This window comes from Mastomys coucha, unplaced genomic scaffold (genome assembly GCF_008632895.1).
Source record: "Mastomys coucha isolate ucsf_1 unplaced genomic scaffold, UCSF_Mcou_1 pScaffold3, whole genome shotgun sequence".
NCBI lineage: Eukaryota > Metazoa > Chordata > Mammalia > Rodentia > Muridae > Mastomys > Mastomys coucha.
The window spans coordinates 10870243-10876859 of NW_022196909.1; the positions used below are offsets into that span (position 1 = coordinate 10870243).

Consider the following 6617-nt stretch of genomic DNA (forward strand, 5'->3'; position numbering starts at 1 on the left):
AGACTGCAAGTCATCAATAAATTCCTTTACTATATAGAGACTACCATAAGTTCTGTGACTCTAGAGAAGCCAAACTAATACAGTGTGTATATGTGTATATGTATATATATGTATATGTACACACACACACACACACACACACACACACACACATACACACATATGAGGTCTCTTGCTTGTTCATGGATTATGATCCCACCAATCAGAGCCCTGTTTGTGTGTGCACCCATGGCTTCGAGTGCTACCGATCCGAGCCTCACATGACCGCCAACCACAGAATTTTTGTCGGCTCACTCAAAAGCTCCCCTCCCCTCCGTGAGAACAGTTGAAGGACGCAAGCAGGGTCACCTAGACTCCATGAGGGCTCGCAGCTGCCCAGGCGGTTTGGAGCAGTCTCGACTTACTCGAGCAGGGACTTTCTAAAGCAGAAACTGGGATTTCAGAGCAGAGTCTCCTCTGAGTGAGCACAGAGTGACCATTGAAGCTGAACTGCTGCCATGACAGACTGACAAACTCGAGGCTGCCTGGTTAACAGATCAATGTGCCTGGGTGCAAAAGGAGAGTCAGGGTTATATTGAGCCAATTGCCCAACTCCTGGTTGTTTTTGCTTGTTTAAAACACTAAAGGCCCCTGGAACGGTAGCTCACCTATCATCCTAACAAGAGGTAGAGGCTGGGGGATCTAGGACTTCAATGTCATCCTTGGCTACATGGCAAGTTTGAGGCCAGGCTGGACTACATGAGACCCATCTCAGAAAAAAAAAAACAAAAACAAAAACAAAAATGAAAAGCCATTTTAAAAATGGAGATCAGAGATGTAGATTTGTTTGCAGAGTGCTTGCCCAGGAAAACCCTGGTCTGACTGGCAGTGCTGTACAAAGCAGGGGGGTGTACCCTGTAATCCCGGCATTTGAGAGACGGGGAGGGGCGGGGGTGTAGGAGAACCAGGACAAGGACATCCTAAGCTATACAGTGAGTTCCTAGTCAAGTCTGAGATGCAAAAAGAGCACCACCACTTGGGAGTCACAGGCCAGCCTGATCTATTTAATGAATTCTAGGCGAGCCAAGGCTATATAGGGAGACCCCATCAAACAATCAAAGCTCCAAAGATACTATCTCAAAAAGGAAAAAAAAAGTGCATACAAGAAAGACTCAGTAAATTAACATGTTTTTTATTATTGTTTGTTTTTTGTTGTGTTTTAGATAATCTATTTATCTATCTTTCTTTCTCTCTTTCTCTCTATCTCTCTGTCTCTCCTACCCCTGTTATTGTTTTGTGAGACAGGGTTTCTCAGTGTGGCCCTGGCTGTCCTGGAATTCACTCTGTAGACCAGGCTGGCCTTGAACTCACAGAGTTCCACCTGCTTCTGCCTCCCTAGTGCTGGGATTAAAGATGTATACCACCACCACCTCCCTGAAACAGCATCTCTCGTAGCCCAGGCTGGCCTCAAAAATCTCTGTGCAGCCAAGAATAACACCAAGTTCCCAAACCCCCCTATCCTGCACCCCCAAATGCTGGTGTTGCAGATGTAGTGCCATGTCTGCCTTGTTAAGTTAGAATCCTTAACCGCAATTTAACAATGCCAACCCCTAACTGTATGTCCTCTGAGAGTGCTGGCACCTTCTGATGTGCTTCAGAAGCAGCCTGTGAAAGTCTTACGAGGTAGACGAATCCTTAGCCATTATGACCTGGGCTCAAAGGCATGAAGGGCGAGCTGAGTTCTGCCCTTCTAATATCCTGTCCTAGAGCCAAGCCCAGGAGTGAAGGGAGAGAGTTAGAGCCAATGAGCTTAAAGTCTTCAAAGGGCTCTTACTTCCTGGGGACTTGACTGGAGATGACCCTGTCTCCGCCATCAGGCCTATGTTTCCTGGAACACAGGATGTTGCATTTGGAGAAGCCTATATGGTATCATAGCTTAGTGTCTTAGTCAGGGTTTCTGTTCCTGCACGAAGCATCATGACCAAGAAGCAAGTTGGGGAGGAAAGGGTTTATTCAGCTTACACTTTCACATTGCTGTTCATCCTCAAAGGAAGTCAGGATAAGAACTCATTCAGGGGGGCTGAAGTGATGGCTCAGCAGATAAGAGCATTGACTGCTCTTCCAAAGGTTCTGAATTCAAATCCCAGCAACCACATGGTGGCTCACAACCACCCGTAATGAGATATGACGCCTTCTTCTGGTGCGCCTGAAGACAGCAACAGTGTACTTACATATAATAAAAAATAAATCTTTAAAACAAAACGAAACAAAAAAGAGCCAGGTGGTGGTGGCACATGCCTTTAATCCCAGCACTTGGGAGGCAGAGGCAGGTGGATTTCTGAGTTTGAGGCTAGCCTGGGCTACAGAGTGAGTTCCAGGACAGCCAGGGCGATCCAGAAAAATCCTGTTTTGGAAGAAAAAAAAAAGAACTCACACAGGGCAAGAACTTGGAGGCAGAAGCTAATGCAGAGGCCATGGAGAGGTGCTGCTTACTTGATTGCTTTCCCCGGCTTGTTCGGCCTGCTCTCGTATAGAACCCAGGACCACCAGTCCAGGGATGGCACCACCCACAATGGGCCCTCTCCCCTTGATCACTAATTGAGAAAATGCCTTACAGCTGGATCTCATGGAGGCATTTCCTCAAGGGAGGCTCCTTTCTCTGAGATAACTCCAGCCTGTGTCAAGATGACACATAATACCGGCCAGTACACCTAGGATTTGAGAGTCACCCTTCCTGACCTTACTTGATGGTTCCTATCCTCTAGGCCTGCCTCCTATAGACAAGACTTGTAGGTCCAGAGTGGGGAGGGGGACTCATCCAATGTCACACAGCACAGGAGAAGGACAGAAAAGACAAGCTAGGACCCCTCTCCGGAGCCTCTTCAAGGCAGTTGCAGAGCTCTGTAGAGAGACCCCAATATTCCCAGGTTCTTCTAGAGCAGTGGTTCTCAACCTTTTTAGTGACGTGGCCCTTTAAAACAGTTACTCATCCTGTGGTGACCCCCCAACCATAAAGTTATTTTCGTTGCTTCTTCGTAGCTGAAATTTTGCTACTGTTATGAATCATAACGAAAATATTTGATATGCAGGATATCTGCTATGTGACCTCTGTGAAAGGGTCATTTGATGCCCTCCCCCACCCCCACAAAGGTGTCACCACCCACAGGTTGAGAACCCTTGCTCCAGAGCCACACTGTCCTCCTTAAGTATGTATGGAGGCATGGATTTGGGGCTCTGCTAAGGGGTGCTGAGCTGAGCTGTTCTAGTTGCTGGTCCAGCAGTATGGGAAGCAGGCAGATGCAGATCACTATGAATACCATCTCATTTTGCAGGGCTTTAGGCCAAGGATCAGATTGAGAGTCTCAAAGGGGGCTCCTTCTGGGTTCCTGAAAACCCAGTGGTGCCATGGACCCAGACAATTGGCCCTAATGCCACTAAACTAAACCTAGTCTGCAGCTCTGCCTTGGTGAGGAGGCTCTGGACTTCTCAACAGCCTGTCACAAGAGGCCCCAGGCATAGGATGTATCCCCCCAGGCAGCAGAGAGCACAGGGAATCATCAAAGAAAGGCAAGAGCAGCTTGGGGTCACTGAGCTTGCAGCCCAGTGGCCATGTCCCACCTTGCCAGGTTCTTGCCACATGGATTCGAATCCTAAACTCCAGAAGGCATCCCCCCCCCCGAAAATCAAAGCTCTCCATCCAACTCACTCTTCAACCCAGAGCTTCTTAAAACCACAGAGTCCCATCCAAGAGCAAGCTGAGGTCCTCAGAGCATCCATATTTTGTCTAAGTAAGAAAGAAAATCTCTGTCTGGAGGGGTGGCTCAGCGGTTAAGAGCACTGACTGCTCTTCCAGAGGTCATGAGTTCAAATCCCAGCAACCACATGGTGGCTCACAAGCATCTGTAATGAGATCTGATGCCCTCTCCTGGTGTCTGAAGTGTACTTACAGTGTACTTATATATAATAAATAAATGAAATCTTTAAAGAAAAAGAAAGAAAGGGAGAAAATCTCAAATGTAGTACAGCCGCCTGGGGTGTGTGTACCTGAAAGATGTCTCTGAAACACTTTGATGTCCACAGTTCTACCTATAGGAAGTTATTCTTTGGAGAAATTCAGGTCAATAGTTGCAACTTTCAAACTACAGAGAGGTGCCGGGTGATAGAGTGCTCGGTGTGGCTGTGATGTCTTTTAGATTCTTGTGAGTGAAGCATAGAGGCCCGGATATTTGGAGAATTCATATACAAGGGAAGAGGTGGAAAGATGGAGGAATGTAGGGAAGTGGGAAGGGACACTTTGGGTTGATCTGGTCCTCAGGTTTTCTTTTGCCCAGGCACTTCAATTAAAAGCTCAGAGAATGTGATGCTCAGCGTAGACCTTGGGTGAGGGTCACAGGTGTGGGGGTCATCAGGGCCAGTAGGATGTAGGTTCCCTAGGGCATGAAGATGCCCCAGGAGGGCACAGAACTGGCCTGCACAGCCTGCCTTGAGTAGAGAGGTGTTCCACCCTCCAAGGGATGAAAGTGGAGGCCCAAGGTTAGCCAGAACTGAAGAGCTGTGTGTGTGTGTTTGGGGGTGGGGTTGGACAAAGAAACTTCAGATGTGACTGTATATCTTGGATCTCCAATGGAGGTTTTCCCTATTCCAAGAATGGCTAAGGGTGCTACAGCCCTGTGACTTGGCGTTGTAAACTGCTGTAGTTCTTAGAGGAGGTGCTGGAGGCTCTGAGGTCAAGTGTCTGGCCATACAGATGGCCATGTGAAATGGGAAGAAACAAGGGTCTGTTGCCTCCCGCTTCTGAAAATTTTGGCCTGACCAGTTTGAGAGCTCAAGGAGGCTTCTGGGAAACCAGCAAGCTGAACTCAGCAGGTGCTCTGCAACGGGAAGATGTGGTTAAGTGTTCCACTATTCCAAGGGGCCAAGGAAGGTGGGTCTGCTGACGTCACAGCTCTAGGCTCTGGGCTCTGGCTCATACGTGGGAAAGGCTAGGGGCTGCTGCCCTGGTCTGGCTTTTGTCTCTAGCCATTCCTTTGTGGCTACAGAGATGTAGGGTTCTAGGTGAGGTCACCGTGGACTTGGGGATGGGGTGACATTATTGTTTTCTCCTGCCCACGTGGACTAGGTTATTAACGTAGCACTCAGTGTTCCCACGGCCACCAATGATGGCTCTTTTCTGGTAGCAGCACAGATGGACAGAGTGAACCCATTTCTCCCCGCTGGGCCCATTACAGCTCCTTCCAGGGCATGCCCTCACTTTGCCAGCCTGGAGCTTGTGTGTGCGTCAGGGAAGAATGGAGGTAGATACTGTGAAATGTTTATTGTAATTATGAGGGAACAGTTTTCCTCTCTGCCCAGCCTGTGTGCACAGGAGAGCCAGTGCCATGCCTTTTCTATCGATCACTGATCCCTGTGGGCTTGGCAGGCTGTGGGTATGCAGGGAATGTTGGGGTGACTGGCCGAGAGAATGAATTAGTCACTGCTGTACCCCTAGGCCAGGAAAGTTAGGAGGGGACAGAAGGACAGAACTCCTTCCAGTCCTAAAGACTGGAAGGACAGAACTCCTCCCAGTCCTAAGGGGGACTAGAGGGTCCCTGCTTGGCTATCTCAGACATATCTTAGCTGCAGCTATGCCACAGGGCCCAGGGAGAGTTGCTAGATCTCTCTGGGCAGAGGTACCCAGGAATGGTGTCCAGAGAAAGGCTGGTAATGGCTAAGTGCTGAGAGGACACTGAGAAGGAGCGTAACCCCCCTTTGGTAGGAGTACAGCATGAAGTCCCTGGGGGGAACAGGACCTCTATCACCCTTAGGGTGTGTCCTGCCCACGAACTGACCTGAGAGCTGAGGGGCGGCCAGCCTCCGATGGGCAGGGTGGGGGTGCTATTGAACCCGAACTTGGGTAGGACTGGGCTGGACTGGGTTCAGAGCCATTCAACCTAGGGCAAGGGCAGATTTACCCTTTGTTTTTTTGTTTTGTTTTGTTTTAAAGATTTATTTATTTATTTTATGTATATGAGTACACACTGTAGCTGTACAGATAGTTGTGAGCCTTCATCTGGTTGTTGGGAATTGACTTTTAGGACCCCTGCTTGCTTGGGTCAACCCTGCTTGCTCCAGTCGATCCTGCTTGATCCGGTAGACCCTGCTTGCTCAGTCCCTGTTTGCTCCAGCCCAAAGATTTATTTATCATTATATGTAAATACACCGTAGCTGTCTTCAGATACACCAGAAGAGGGCGTCAGATCTCATTACAGGTGGTTGTGAGCCACCATCTGGTTGCTGGGATTTGAACTCAGGACCTTCAGAAGAGGAGTCCGTGCTCTTACCCGCTGAGCCATCTCACCAGCCCCAGATTTACCCTTTGAAGGGAGAGTTTTGAACGGTAGCTCCCAGAGAACATCAGTAGTAAGCACCTGTTAGCAGAGTGCCTTTCTAAGGGTCAAGGTCACAGATATGTCCCCTTTGGCTTCAGGGTGTTCTTGGAAAAATTCAGGGCTTCCAGGGACTGTCTCGTTCTACTGTAATTCACCAGTGCACAGCACTCTACCATGTAGTGTATCTTACCTGTTCACGGCACTCTATGGTGTATTCAACTGTATCTCACCTGTGCGTTGCACTCTACAGTGTATTAAACTCCACCCTAT

General features: G+C 48.7%; 1 long non-coding RNA gene across 1 annotated transcript in view; it reads right to left on the reverse strand.

Annotated features, from left to right (window-relative positions):
* Positions 1 to 2872, reverse strand: part of LOC116075316 — a 7858-nt gene extending 4986 nt beyond the window's left edge. Inside the window, exon 1 of the long non-coding RNA XR_004112524.1 lies at positions 2724 to 2872. This is a non-coding gene — a long non-coding RNA (uncharacterized LOC116075316). The remainder of the gene's footprint in view (positions 1 to 2723) is intronic.
* Positions 2873 to 6617: the final 3745 nt, after the last annotated feature.